The 16,447-nt window shown below is 38.9% G+C and overlaps 1 protein-coding gene across 2 annotated transcripts in view; it reads left to right on the forward strand.

Moving 5' to 3' along the window:
- Positions 1-6,879: 6,879 nt before the first annotated feature.
- The window catches only part of LOC135220600 (E3 ubiquitin-protein ligase HECTD1-like), a 294,889-nt gene continuing 285,321 nt past the window's right edge, over positions 6,880-16,447 (forward strand). For both annotated transcript variants that reach the window (XM_064257882.1, XM_064257881.1), the window contains exon 1: positions 6,880-7,020. The gene's annotated coding sequence lies outside the window, so the exon portion shown is untranslated. The remainder of the gene's footprint in view (positions 7,021-16,447) is intronic.

The following is a 16,447-nucleotide window of genomic DNA, read 5'->3' on the forward strand; positions in this document are numbered from 1 at the left end:
GCTTTGTTATAGCAAATATCTAGATTTGTAAAGGATATCAAAAATCTGTCCCTATTTTTCCTGTTCTTGATCCAAATACTGGGACTGACAGTGTGCAATGCTAATAAAAACAGGGGAGAACAAAATTGATTTTTTGATAAAGCATCTAAGAAAGGGAGGCAATTGTCTTTTTCTAATTCTGAAACAAACTTAATGGATGGTATCTGGACATTCAAATTAGAGAGTAAATCATTTACAGCAATACCGTCAGGGAAAACACCTAAATATCAAAATATACATTTTTTTCTTCTATGTTTATACGTGCATTGCCCATTGTCAGTCCCCAGTATTTGTGGCAAGAAATTAATTCATAATAAAAATAGTGACAGATTTGTTATTCTTCACATATACTAGATATTTGTTATAATAAATTACACAAAAAGTTTTATAGTGACAGTAACATAGAGAAAGAAACTTCTAAGAACATTCTTAGCTTACCTTACTTTATTTTAGTGGTTTTGAAACCATAAAATCATTGTTAAAATCTTTTAATGTCAACATCGTTTTTTTCCCAATAGTAACACACTAAAAGTAATGTCAATGAAAAATAGCCCCAAGGAAAACAACATCAAATGTAAAATTTGTCCATACCTAACTGACCGTTTGTGTTGTATTAATCTCTGGGGAAGTGATTTTCCTGTAAATCCGATATAAGATTGGTCACAGTCCTGGCATGGGATCTCGTAAACCCCAGTGTCCTTGGGCGATGTCTTTTGTTGGACGTTAATCAGGGATTTAGCTAAGGTGTTCGGGTAAGTAAATGCAAAAGGGTTAGATTTTCCAAGGGTCTGAGTCACCTTTGTAATCGTGTCCAGGTGGGGAATTTTTATTTTGTTGTTGGGTGTATCTCTGGTCTTGTCTTTCGGGGGTCGGTAGAAAATTACGTTTGCTTTGTGAATTGCTTTCTCAATTATATGGTCAGGATACTTTAAAGACGAAAGTTGCTTACGAATTAGTTCGAATTCTTTTTCCAGGAAATCTGGGGAACAAATTCGTAAGGCTCTTAAGAACAGATTGCTGGCTACACCTATCTTGATAGCAATGTCATGATAGCTAAAGTAGTGAATGTATGAAAGTGAGAACGTTGGTTTTCTGTATATGGTAAATTTGTATTCTGTCGTGTCTCTGATTATTAAAACATCAAGAAAAGGAATTTTGTTGTCTGTTTCCCATTCAACTTTAAATTTGATGCTGGGCACTAATGCGTTTAATTTTGAAAGGAATTCATTAAAATTGCCCCACCTATTATCCCAAAATGTTAGAATATCATCAACATATCTCATCCAAAGCATGTTTTGGGGTTTTATTGCATTTATTGCTGTAGTTTCAAAGTATTCCATGTACAGATTGGCTAAAACAGGGCTTAAAGTACTACCCATACTACACCCGAATTTTTGCTTGTAGAATGATTCTCCGAATGAAAAAGACAAAAAGAGTATTGAACTATTAGAGAAATTTAAAGTAATTAATCCTAAACTCCCCTACTTTTAGGGCCTTCCCAAAACTCACAAAGACAATCTTCCATTCAGACCAATCGTTTCATGTGCCGGAGCTTTCAATTACAAAATTTCTAAATGGTTAGCTGGCCTCCTTTCCCCTTTTTTAGGCACTTTTTCTCCCAGTCACATTAAACATTCGGAAAATATTTGTCACAAATTCAGAGAAGCACAAATACCACTTCACAACATAAAACTTTTAAGCCTTGATGTAGATTCCCTATTCACAAAAGTACCAGTACAGGACGTTCTTCAGTTTTTGAGGGAAAAATTATCCCCCTATTCAGATCATTTCCCTTTGGCGCTTGACAAAATAATAAAGTTAGTTGAATTATGTGCATCTAATAACGTATTTTCATTCGGGGAATCATTCTACAAGCAAAAATTCGGGTGTAGTATGGGTAGTACTTTAAGCCCTGTTTTAGCTAATCTGTACATGGAATACTTTGAAACTACAGTAATAAATGCAATAAAACCCCAAAACATGCTTTGGATGAGATATGTTGATGATATTCTAACATTTTGGGATAATAGGTGGGGCAATTTTAATGAATTCCTTTCAAAATTAAACGCATTAGTGCCCAGCATCAAATTTAAAGTTGAATGGGAAACAGACAACAAAATTCCTTTTCTTGATGTTTTAATAATCAGAGACACGACAGAATACAAATTTACCATATACAGAAAACCAACGTTCTTACTTTCATACATTCACTACTTTAGCTATCATGACATTGCTATCAAGATAGGTGTAGCCAGCAATCTGTTCTTAAGAGCCTTACGAATTTGTTCCCCAGATTTCCTGGAAAAAGAATTCGAACTAATTCGTAAGCAACTTTCGTCTTTAAAGTATCCTGACCATATAATTGAGAAAGCAATTCACAAAGCAAACGTAATTTTATACCGACCCCCGAAAGACAAGACCAGAGATACACCCAACAACAAAATAAAAATTCCCCACCTGGACACGATTACAAAGGTGACTCAGACCCTTGGAAAATCTAACCCTTTTGCATTTACTTACCCGAACACCTTAGCTAAATCCCTGATTAATGTCCAACAAAAGACATCGCCCAAGGACACTGGGGTTTACGAGATCCCATGCCAGGACTGTGACCAATCTTATATCGGATTTACAGGAAAATCACTTCCCCAGAGATTAATACAACACAAACGGTCAGTTAGGTATGGACAACAGAACTCAGCTATTTTCAACCATATAAATGAACATAACCATAGAATAAACTGGAATTTGTCACATATAATTTATAGCAGCAACTGCCGGTACAAGAGTCAAATGATGGAATCGGCCTTAATAAAAGAGAGGCAGGTAATGAACATTTCAAAAGGAGCGTGGATTTCAGATGTGATCGACGAAGTTTTCATTCAACCAACGCTGAAGAAGATTAAAGGAAGATTATCAGCGGGGGTGACCTAAATTGGCTTACCTGTGGAAGGATCTCTTGGTATAAATACCACCTTTTCTGTAAACCTTTCTCATTCATATACCTGAAGAGAGAGACAGCAGTCTCTGAAATATAGTACTTTTCTCTCTATATTTTGGTGTTTTTATGGGCTCCTTTTATTAGATGGAATTCTGTTGTAACAGAACAGTACCGTCATATATATATATATGTATATATATATATATATATATATATATATATATATATATATATATATATATAGATATATATATATATATATATCACATATTTAATATTATATAATATATATATATATATCACAGTGGGATAGTTAATTTGTTCGTAAGAGTAACTCATGGAAACATCTGTTAGCTGAAAGGCACGTGATCTAAATCATTTTCCTCGGCATAACTATTGTCAGAAAGAAATTATTATAATCCTTCACTAAGATAAGAAACGCGAAAAATAATGTTTAAATAAAAGACATATATAAAAACGTGGTATTCTCAATTTTCGAATTTCATAAACTGTCCTTCCCTAAACGACTAGAATTTCTGTAGACATGGAAAGTTAGAATTTAAAGGAAAATAATGAAACTACCATGCAATTTCCCACTAAAGAAGCTATGTAGCCGACGCGCACCTTGTCGAACCTCAGAATAGTCATATAAAGTATGATGTAATATATGCTGGAAAGACAGCCGTTACTACATTCCACTATACAATAATCCACTGAAAGACTTATGTTTTAACTTTTAGAAATTCCTCCGTGCAAGATCGATGCCTATTTACACATAGGTGGCTTCTTCTGGCAACCAATGCATCCTACGATAATATTACAAACAATTCTTAGTAAAGAAATATACACTTTAAAGGGGCGAGATGAAAGCCGCAACGTGAATGACAGAAGCCACACAAGCGCCTAAACACAACAGATTATGTGATAGTACCGTAGGCCTTGAAAACTCGAGGTTTCAGGCTCTAGAGACTTTGAGCGTAACTGTTCTTGACAGGGCATTAAAAACAAACACTAGCAAAGAGGTTATTCCCCAATAAAATTCTGACTTCTATTGCTTTGTTAGAAAAGTTGACTTCAGTGGGTGAAACCTATTTAATTTCCCTTTTCAATGTGAGATTCAAAGTTTTATGACCCAAGGGATAGATAAACTGATCGAATAACTGTTAATATCTTGTTTTATGAAATAACCTGTTGCGAAAGTTAGTCAATCTATAACAAAACTTGGGGAGATGAAAAGGTTGCTATTACAAATCCTTTCAAGTGAGGCAGGGGGGAAGATGAGATCGGCGTTTTGAATATAACCAGTCTCATCTAACTTCGGTATTAACGTTATAGTAGTCTCTGTTCAATTGTAACTTTTAGGGAGCTCCCTTCATTTATGTGCTAAATTCAAAATATATGTCACATTTATTCTTCCTGAAAAATACGTATTTTACTTGATGAGAGTGGGGGAAAGTTATGCTATTTGTATCCTGTAGCTATGGATATATCATATTACATTCTTAACGTATGTAATTTTATTCTAACATACAACCAAGTCGGCATCCCACAAAGTTGTGGAAATATCACCCATCCTATTGTGGAAAAAAAAAAATAACCACATTTACTATGCATCTGCTTCAAACAACCATGATAAATGAATCCTAGTGTACGTTCCTCTATTCACTATCTCTTTAGGGTAAGGGCAGCCTGTATGCTGTCTAGCTTCAATTCCTAATCCAGACTGAACCATGAGGTTCAGTAGCCTCTCACATATGCTCGCTTTCACAGCCATGTGCCCATACCTCACTTGTGTCGCCACCATGCGGTATTTAAACCCCATGGGTGACAGATCACGGCTGTAACTAGTATGCTACTACCTACTATTCGCCCCACAATGCATGTTAAAGTGGGTCTCGGCACCCTCCTAACATATTTATGGGCTGCTCTCTGAGCAAGAGTTGTGCTGGCATAACGCAATTAATTAAGGCAACTGTTTATCTGCTTTTCACGTAAGAGAGTAATTACAGGACATTGGAAAACAAGAAATGCAATGGTCCTGATATATAAAACTAAAGGTTTTGCCACAGAGGAAAATGAAAGGCGAGAGAACTTTCGGTCTAACACGACCCTTGGCAAAACCTTTATTTATACATAGCACTACGTTTCATATACTTCATGTTCAAGTTAGTCATATATAAAACTAAACTTGATTTGCAAAGAGGAAGGAGAGTGCTTCAGATTGCTGATCTGCAGATAATAAGCTATGTTTTAAATATATATATATATATATATATATATATATATATATATATATATATATATAGCAAGTATTTCAGGAGGTTACATGATATATACATCTTAGTACAAGGTCATAATTTATTATCAGAAACGTTTCGCACACACAACACGGTGCATCATCAGTCTGTGAAGAAATAAAAACTATATATATAAATATATATATATACATATATATATATATATATATATATATATATATATATATATATATATAATATATATATATTAGCTGAGTCTTTGGAAGGAATTCAGATGGTTGACAGCAGATTTACTGGTATAATCATAATGCACTGAGTGAAGAATGAAAGGATGATCTCGTGAGGCTTATTGCAGGAAACTACTATTTGCAGAATGTCGAGAATATTGAGAACAACGTGAACAAGAGTTTAAATACTTTTGATAAAGCCGTTGCTAAGGATTATCCTGGATCACGTTCTGAAATATGACCCAGTTGTTATGAGATAGTTCGTTTGGTAAGGTAGGGTGGTGTTGGTGAGTGGGGGAAGAGTGGTTGTAAATAATGTGACACAGCCATCGTTAAAAGCTCTGAACAAAAATGTTGAGAGAGAGAGAGAGAGAGAGAATGTTCAACGAATCACAGAACAAGGGAATGTGACTCTATGGATAAAATGCAATATATTTCACGTCTGACATAAATCATGCGGCGATTGAGACAAATCATTTAGATTCGGAAGGTCAGAGGATTGGAAACAAAATTAATCATGTATTTTGATTCTGAGTGGTTGAAAATAAACTTTAATTTTACATGGGATGAAGGCGAATGTTCGACCCTCAGCGTTCGAGGTACTTTGGGGTGTTCAGTTATATATATAAAAAAAATGGACTTTGGATCAATAATTCAGATTATTTAGAAAACTGGTTCCGAGATAGTTTCTGCGACTTAGATAAATTTAACATTCATATTTAGTGAAATTGAGAACAAAGACTATTAATGATGCTTACAGACTGACATGAATTGCCTTTCGAGGTGTGGTCCTGTAGGGTTTTTCTTCTTTTATCGGAGTGGAGGCCTTGCGGAATGCTTTACGAATGTGCCCGAAAATCAAGAACATAACCAGTAATCAGAATAATGAGTAGAGTACGAAATGTATTTCGCCAAAGCAAAATCCATAACACAAGATGTTGCAAGGTTTGACAAATAAAATTCAGAAACAATCGTCATTCGTCTGCACTATATGGTTGACTTTAACTAGCAGTGAACAAAGTCCAATAACAGTTATAGAGATTGTATTTGAATAATCTGGAATGGCGCATTTACTCTGAGAATAGGATGCACTGGTACCAAGCACGTGGAGTATCTAGATTAGGGGTAAGTGTATTTGGGCAGTAGCGCATTCATGTGTACGGTTTAGGTCATATGTATTCGTTCGTACTTACCTGTCCTACGTCCGACACAGATCCACCGAGCATCTCGTTCCAATCATATATAAGAGGAATTATTTTTTTTATTTTAATCTTGAGTAGCTTATTTCTTCATGCAATTTGATATTAAACAGAGTAATTTACAACTAGTTTAAGACTGCATAGAGAAATATCGCCGCTTTCTTGTAAACGAGGCAGAAAAAAGACATTTTTAAAAGACTGCATAATATTGTCATCGGTTTAATTCCCATCTGTTTTCGTCAGTCAACTGTTCGCTCTGTGAGAAATAAGAAGGTATATCGTTCGCTGCAGTGGAATAGAGGTGTTTATCGCGAATGGGCTTTAAAAGTTCATCTGATGATAATGGTGTATAAAAGGTATGTTGCGAGAATTGAAAGCGTCTTATTTTTTACGCCAAGCAAGTGCACAGAAAGGTAAAGAGGAGAGAAAAGAGTGACGGTGGTGAGTAGCCTAGATGTTTGTTGGGGGTGTCGTCGCTCTCCATTGCAGCAGACGAAATAGCCTCCGTTTTGTCGCACACCGCTTTATTGATGCACGGACCCCTTGGGTCATTCTTAGGTGATTAAGAAATGGACGCATACTGTGAATTGCTACTGCTGCGAAGGTTTTGAAACCGTGTATTTGTTATATCTTGCCGGGGCTAGTTCCCAATTCAGACCTAGCAGTAGCTTGAGGTACCTATTACGGCTGTTTACATTGTAAACCGGAATTTCATGACTTGACCCAATCAGTCTTCGGCAGTTGAGTCGGAAATTGGATACTAAAATGAATCGCAGTTAAGATCAAAGCTGAAATTGGCCTTTGACTACCATATTGTTAAAAGACGAGCATATTATTAATGTGACAAAATAAAGCCTGATGCAATCACTTACCAAATTTTCCTGCTATTTAGACTGACCATAGGTAGTAGCCTATTGTTGCAAACCCCCCCCCCCTTTTTTTTTCATACATTGTATTTAACATTTAGGGGTTATTTGTAAAATTTTGGAATTTGAGTGGGGAAAACAACCAGCCTTGAGCTAACTGCCAACGGTGGTGAATTGTGCTGTAGGCCTAAGCATCCCTAAAGTGAAGCGAGTACCTAGGTAGTACCTAGCTATACTCTGTTTTTTTTCATCTGTCCATCCGCCAGTGGTGTTTTTGTATGGTAACACTGCGTCCCGGGCTTGAAATAGTTACGCTGTGTAAGTTTTAGGTAAATAAAGGATATCTGGTTGTACATTTGCAACTGAAAAGTGTTTTAATAATTTACTGTATGCGAATTACACCGTTAATATTCGAAATAGAATATTGTTATTATTGTCGAATGTAAGATGCCTTTTCGGGGTGGCGAATGGAACAGCCAGACGCAAATTCCATCAAACAGATGCTAAACCAAGTTACGTCATATCGTATCTGGCTGAAACGCACTTTATAAAAATTAACAGTACATACTGATATACTTACGTATAATGAAGTAATACGTTGACATCTTGCCGTAGTGAACAGCGAGAGAAGCAATTTTCCCGCCACTGCGTCTGGCTGTTCCATTCGCCACCCCGAAAAGGGAGCTTACATTCAACAATAATAACAATAACCTATTTCGAATATTAATGGTGTAATTCGCATACAGTAAATTATTAAAACACTTTTCAGTTGCAAATGTACACCCAAATATCCTTTTATTTACCTAAAACTTACACGTAGCGTAACTATTTAAAGCCCGGGACGCAGTGTTACCATACAAAAACCCCACAGCCGGATGGACAGATGAAAAAAAACAGAGTATAGTAGGTAGGTACTAGCTATAATTAGAAAACATGAATAGGTAGTATACCGATAATTTCAATACAGAATTTCGAGAAAGAAATTCTCAATTCCAAAAATGAAGGAGAATCGCAGTCGGAAATCAGTTTATGGTGTTTGGGAGAGCAACTTGACCTAACCTGTCATAGGGAGCTGTTCTACCCATTGTGAGCTACCCACCTATGGTGCAGTAAATCATCTATAGTACTAGGTAATGTGAAGTCAGGATTGTATCCTATCCCAACTGAACCTACATACTGTTTTACCACTTAGAAAAAAAATTGATTAAACCATTAGATACTATGCTTAGGCTAATGGTTATATATTTTTATGAAGTGGATATTGTCACCGTGCAGTGAAAATAATTTCAACACTACTCTCACCACTGGCTGAGTGAGACGGTGAAGAAGGGAGGGAGGAATAGGTGGTTGTCGGTTATTGGGTAGGGCGACGGTGATGGTTCCTTCCACTTTTATATTTTTTCAGTTTTAGTAAATTGAAGTTACCATTATTTCTTGTATAATAGCTATTTGTATACAGTACTTACATAACTGCATTGTTCTTTCCAGAAATATTTGAATTCAGCTGAACAGTATATGGAACTAGGGTAGAATATCACAGCAGGCCAAGCAGGCCACCTATAATCAACGCTAGCCACCCTTCGAAAAAGTACATTATAACGCGTCCTGACACCCGAGATGGGCATCAGTCGCGACTTGTTGTTGGTGAGAAACGGAGCTAAAGACCTCTACTCTCCTTTCGAAGTAAGTATTTTCTCCAAAGTTAGAAATTAAGGCCAAATTTTAAGATTTAAACAGAGGGTACTGAAAATGGCGCCCACGGCAGTGGAAATCTCACCAAAACGCTTTAGAAATTTTTACTTACAACTAAAAATGTTTCGAAGATTGACGCCATCTCGATGTTTACGGAGTCGCTTGTGTCAACAAACTTTCCATTTCCTGTGATAAATCCGCACACCACTTGTACCCATAGACGCTGGAGCACTTTTATCACAACAATCGAAACACGATTTCTCACCAACAACAAGCCAGGAGTAAACAGCTGTTTTGGTAGAAGATGATGAGAAGCCTGCTCTTAGCTAATTTTTAAATAAGTAGTAAAACATCAATATTTTACATATTTATGATGATTAATTTGAAAATATTCGTTATTGAAATAGTAACTCGACACTGACTCAAATTTAAGTAATTATTTTTCTGAATTAGAACGTTCTTTTAAGTTCTGTATTATGACGTCACGACATCTTGACTTTCGTACCTATTGTAAATAATTGCTATACTCAACTGTCATTGCAGAACAGTTTACCAGTTATTCATGCAGATTGTTATCAGCTATACATGTAATTGTTATAATCGTAATGCGCATATATAGCCTATCTTTATTATTTACTTTTTGGATATATGAAGATGTTTTACTGCTGGATTATCGCCGTAGTGTGACGCAATCGTTTTCGGTCCATGGGCCTCTGTCTGTTTTCGCACCATAAGAAATTATGGGGCCGAATTTGCAATGACCAGAAAGTCGTTAAAAGAGGAAAGTTAGCATTGAGGGGCATATGTTTTGACTGAGAAAAATACAAATTTATTCAATAGCTAGCTTGTAAAAAATACTTGGTTATAAAAACTTGATTGACAACTAAGCAGCATGTCTACTATGGGTTTCAGAGACAGTGCAAGCACGTTTTTGGGCAATACCTATTTCTGTAACGAACACTCGTAACAGAACGAGATTTTGCTATAGTGCATTACACCCAGTGCCGTAATTTATAAGGGTATCGTGAATCACTAATCGTAAAGAATAACGACACTTGTCCTTGTACCAAGAGACAAAAACTCCATTATGCAGAAATGGATACGAACACGTGAATAAAGCTCCACCTACCCTCTCCCCACCCCCCACCCCCCCTCCACCGCCATCCCTTTTCTTCTTTTCGTTTCCTCCGACCTTCCTTTTCTCTCTCTCTCTCTCTCTCCAATCTCATCTCTCTCTCTCGCTCTCTCTATCTAATCTCGCTCTCTAATCTCTGTTGCATTCGGTATGTGTTTTGACCCTCCAAACTGGGTATTAAAGACTACACACAAAACGTTGAAATTGGTGAAATTAGGCTGTATTGGAAGTATATATACATAAATATTAAAGCAATTTTATCATTATTGCATTACTATGACAACTAGAATTCATGGAAACAGTTTATAATAATGGAACGGGGTATGTGTGAAGCCTCCACTAATGTGGCAACGATGATTTTGCCATTCTTAGCATGCAAACATTAAAGGTTATATTTATTTCTGGCATACGATTATTAAAGAAATTCAAAATACTAATAAAGACTGAAATCAATGAAAAGTGCTAGCAAAAACAAAAAAGCAAAAAAAAAAAAAAAAACGTAGTTGTTCCTCTGCACTTTTCCGTATTCGTTCCTCTATGGTTTTCGGCAGCCAGATGTACGAAAACGTTAGAAACATTTGATTTTATCCACTTTAGAAATATCTGTAATTTTTCGGGGTAATTTGGTTGCAAAAAAGGGATAATATACATGAATTAAATCAAAATTTTTAAATAAAGTAAATTTAAACTAAATAACGAGTAAAGTAAACAGTTTAGGGAATAAAACTTTGCAGTTTCGTCGTCTGTCGTCGTCTGCTGTTCGTAATTGTGTTTATGGTGCGCGCGCTTAGAAACCAGGAACAGCTACGGGTTTAAAGTGCAATGTGGAGTGAACTGAGACCAAAATGTGTATAATAACAATCAAATAAGCACTGTGGAGTTTCAGTTGTGATGGCAGTAAGGATAAAAACCGCCGATTACAAGGTAAGAATGAATTCAGTTCAAACCATAACCCCGGGAATAACAAGTTTCATACTTTCACTAATATAGGCAACAAAATGTTGTTTTATTGTGCTGATTACAACTGCAATCTTGAGTAAGATCAATAAACGTTACATACATATGCTAACATTGTTCAAATGAGTGCTGGGAAGGCTGGGGAAAGATGGTGGCCGTCACTGATGAGAACCGTCCATGCAAAACGTAGCCGCCATATTGGATTTCAAAACTGCCTTGAAAACATATTTTACGAAGAGCTCACATGCTTATTTTAGTTCGTATGGGGCTTTCATATATCACAATATGTTGACGAAACTTCAGTCTTTTAAATGGTATGCTTAGAGTTGCAATTGTACTATTCATGTTTCACCAATTAAATATCGAGTGAATAAGACCCGTCCACCGTGATGAGGGTTGCCCTGTCGTGATATTCTACCCTATTAAAAAAAATGTAACTTTCTGTATTTTTTCTTTATCACATCTTGCTTCACTTAAATTATTGGCATCGCAGTTCCACTGCATAGAGTTACATATATAAATATATATTATTTATATATATAATATATAGTATATATATACATATTTATTTTATATACGTATATATGTATATGTATGTATATATATATATACACAATATAAAATTTGCCCCCTCTTGGAAAATATGCTGGGGGCGCCCATGACAGCAAAGCTACAGCAACGCAAACGTCCTCGGTCTCAAAAGTCCAATACTTCTGATCTGTTCTACGGGCACAAAACCTTCAAGATCTCCAAGAAGAATAAACATGTGCTTTGGTAGATACTGAACTCAAACAAAGAGGAATAAAATCAAGCAAGGGACCCATTTTAAAGGCAAACTCCGCCTACTCACATGGTGTAGTGTGTGTGTTTTACAGAGTGGATATTTAGAAAATGCAATGGCAAAAAAACATGCAGTGAGAATAATTAGCATATATTAAATTCAAGTAACCCTTTCAGAAGGTAAACTTGTTTCGAATTTATTTTCACTGCACAAATGGCAACACCTGTACGCCAAAGGTTGAAAAAAGTGTACTGTGAGAATAAGTACTGTAATTATTTTCCCAGCGCAGTGACAATATCCACTTTTTTTTTTTTTTATTGTACTGATACCTGAGCCACCCCCATGACTGCTGTAATGAGTACCATCCCCTCAAGAGTGAATGTTAAAATATAAATCAAGATAGTAAAAATCTTGGTAACAAAATTTGCTATAAGTTTTAGTTTTGAGTTTTGCATTAGCCTAAGTACAATAGTAGTAAGGGGACAGATGAGCACTGCATATAAACCCCAATATCAAGTTGTGGTAGTAAAGAAAAATGATAATACTAACTGGCCTATGCCATCGGTCATACACTAATTCAGATTACAAATTTTTTCTCTTCGCCCGTATTATTGTTAGACTTGGAAATGCTCCATTATAGCCTAACCATTTCTGTGGATTTAAGTGAAGGTCATATTCAATCAAAAATTGACAGTTTCCCGGGCCCACCCTACCACTAGATGCTGGTAGGTCCGAATAACACAATCGGCGGAAGAACGCCCGACCAAAATGGCAACAACAAACATGTAGAGCTGAAATCTTAATAGAAACGGTATGTTCTGGCAAGAAAAAACGGCATTGACAAAAAAAAAGTACCGTGAATTAGTTTTAGTGTGGTGGAATGGCGTGCGCACCTTATCCACATTTTTAATGATTCTTTGGAAGCTCTTATGTTCTGGCAAGAAAAAACGGCATAAAAAAAAAAACTTACTGTGAATTAGTTTCGATGTGGTGGAATGGCTCTGCATGCCTTATCCACATTTTTAATGATTCTTGGCAAGCTCATATGTTCTGGCAAGAAAAAACGGCATCGCAACGACAAAAAAAAAAAAAAAAAAATCTCGTACCGTGAATTAGTTTCGGTGTGGTGGAATGGCGCTGTGCGCCTTATCCACATTTTTAATGATTCTTGGCAAGCTTGTATGTTCTGGCAAGAAAAGACTGCATCAATAACAAAAAAATAAACATGTACTTTACTCTTTAAGTCGGAATTGTTGGCGATTTACTCTAAATCGGAATTGTTGGAGAATTCTGGCTACTTTTCATGAGAAACACAAACAATTCACTCTCATCACTACACAATTTCCCTAAATCTAGATGCGTGACTGGATTGGCGGTGGCAAATTGAAGATGTCCAGGATAAGACGCGGACACAGCCATGTTGGGAAGCCAGGAGAGACTAAGGTTATGAGGTCGTCAGCTGTTTTGGGTGGAACTACTTACCTTGGCGGAGGGATTATGGGCCGGGCAAAAGGTGTTGCGCGGCCCGGGAAACTGCCCGCAAAGCTGTAAACTACCCAAAAATTAATTTAAATTCTTAACTTTGAACAACAGGCCTTACAGTGTGTCTTCAGTTTTCTAAATTAGTACTAGTGTTGGTTGCACGTTTCATGTGCGTCAGCCAGGACGAAGAAATTAAATAGATTTCTTGTAAAAATGTCTTTTTGTTCATGAAACTTACCTGTCAGATATATATATATAGCTGTATTCTCCGAAGTCCGACAGAATTTCAAAACTTACGACACATGCAGTGGGAGGTCAGGTGGTTAGTACCCATTCCCGCCACTGGGAGGCGGGTATCAGGAACCATTCCCATTTTCTATTCAGATTTTCTCTGTTGCCGGTACTGTCAACACCTGTTTTCAGTACCTCCGTCTTAGGATTTTGTAAAGTTCATTGCCGCTCAAGTATTCTGATTGTCTTTTGGTTTATTGACTTGGATTTGTGGCCAGGCATACGCTATCGTGGATTGATTTGAATTTGGCTTTGACTGTTCTTTGGATAAGATGTCTGGATCTAGTTCTGCTAGTTTCAGAGTGTGTGGTGTGCAAGGATGTAAGGTGAGGCTACCGAAAGCTTCGGTAGATTCTCACTCGGTATGCACGAGGTGTAGGGGGCATGTTTGTTTGTTGGATGATCGATGTAAGGAGTGTGAGAGTTTGCCTGATTCCGAATGGATGACGTATGATTCGTATGTACACAAGTTAGAACGTGATAGAATTAGGAGGTCTTCCTCCAGGAGTGCATCAGTGAGCAGAAGTCAGGGTAGTGATATGTCATCTGCTAACCCTTCTGTAGACTTTGTTTTACCTAACCCTGTGGTGTTGCCTTCGGGCCCTGAGGTTGTGTCTGCGGAAGGTAATGCCCTTTCTGTTATTATGGAGTCCATCCGTAACTTGGAATCTAAAGTGCTCGCTCTCCAATCTAGTGTTGTGAAGTGTGGTGATGGTGTTAGTGCCCCTAGTGTTGTGGAGGGGGCGTCAGATCGGCCCTATAATGCCTCTAGGTCTAGACCTCTGTCGGACTCCCAGGACAAAGGGAGTGGGCAAGTCGAAAGCCGAAAGAGGGTTACGGGGACTCCTCACCGATCTGGTGTCCCTTCGGCAGAACCTGATGACGCTTCCCAGGCTGCCAAGGATCGTGCACGGGCACGAATCCTTAAGGATTGCTTCTTGTCCTCCGAGGCGTCCTCCCCGCGCAGGGGTTGGAGCTCTCGGAAGGACTCTCGCCCTCTCAAGAGAAGCTTTAGAGAAGAGGACGCCTCACGTCCTCTTTCTCGACCTGGGTTGCAGTCGTTGCCTGAATGTTTTGACGCCTTTCCACCGCAGAAGATGACCAGGACGTCATCGGAGGATGATGCTTTTGAGCGCTCCGGTCACTCTAAGGTTGTTCTTGTGAGAAAGAAGAAGGCGTCCCCTTGCCCCTCGTCTTCTCACAGGATCAGCCCTTCTCCTGATCGGGAATCTTCTCTTTCTAAGAAGATTCTCCTGGATATGCAGCAGCAGTTGGCCTCGTTTCTTGCCAAGAGGGAGGCAGAGCCTCGTCGCCGCAGGAAGGATTCGAGGCTGCCTATCAAGAGGTCCAGGCAGTCCCCCCCTCCTTCTTCTCGTTCGTCGCCCCCTTCTGCTTCGTCGCCTTCTAGATCTTGTTTACCTCCTCTGCACTTATCTAGAAGTGTCGATGAGCGTCATGCAGGACGCTCTCTAGACCGTAAGGCTCGTCTTGGCGACAATCGCCGTACTTCTTGCCATGACGCTCCTTGCGCTCTTCTTCGTGACGCTCGGCGTGCTCCTCACCAGGACGCCACTCAGGCTGCTCGCTATGACGCTTCTGTTGCTACTGCGTCCTGTCAGGACGCTTTTCAGGATGCTCGTCGAGATACTCACCAAGACGCTCTTCAGGATGCTCGGCAGGACGCCCCTTTCGCTGATCATCGGAAAGTTTCAGAGTATACCGTCAAGGATCCCCGGCCTTGTTCTACGGACCCTTCGTCGGATAGGAGACACCTTTTGCGCGCGGGGCCTCAAGGCTTAATTCTTCACGGTCTTTTAAGGACTCTTCTGTTGCTCCCGTGGATGAGGGAGAGTCTTCGGGTGAGTCGCAGCCTGCGGATGAAGAGGAACCTGCTTCGTCGTCCTCATCGGACTACATGGTTTTGGCCCGCCTTTTGAGGGATTTGTTTGGCAACAAGTTTCAGCCTTCTGCCCCTTGCTCTCCTCCTTCGCAGTTGGCTTCGTCAAAGACAAGGAAAGCGCCAGGATTTATCAAGATGGCCACGTCTCTGTCTACAAGGAGAGCTTTCAAGAGAATCCATGACTGGATGGACTCCAGAAAGGCCCTAGGCAAGACTTCATTTGCCCTGCCTCCAGCGAGGTTGAGCGGAAGGACGGGCATTTGGTACGAGACAGGAGAGAAAGCTGGTTTGAGAGTTCCTTCCTCTTTCCAGGGGGACTTTGCCAGCCTGATTGATGCTCTTAGGAGGTCTCCTGCCCTCTGCAAAGGTTTCCTGGACGCTTTCAGGGCTGTTTAGGACGATGGAGGTCTTTAACTTCTTAGATTGGTGTTTGGGAGCCCTGGACCTGCAGTCTCGGAGTCCGGACTCTCTTTCTCTGGAGGAGCTGTCCAGCGTCTTAGCCTGTATGGATAAGGCAGTCAGGGATGGCTCTGATGAGCTGGCCTCCCACTTTTCTACGGGGCTTTTTAAGAAGAGAGCCTTATACTGCAACTTCACGGCGAAGTCGGTGTCTCCTTCTCAGAGGGCAGAGTTGCTGTTCGCCCCTCTATCTAGCCATCTCTTCCCACAGTCGATGGTA

The sequence above is a fragment of the Macrobrachium nipponense genome, chromosome 2, assembly GCF_015104395.2.
Source record: "Macrobrachium nipponense isolate FS-2020 chromosome 2, ASM1510439v2, whole genome shotgun sequence".
Lineage (NCBI taxonomy): Eukaryota > Metazoa > Arthropoda > Malacostraca > Decapoda > Palaemonidae > Macrobrachium > Macrobrachium nipponense.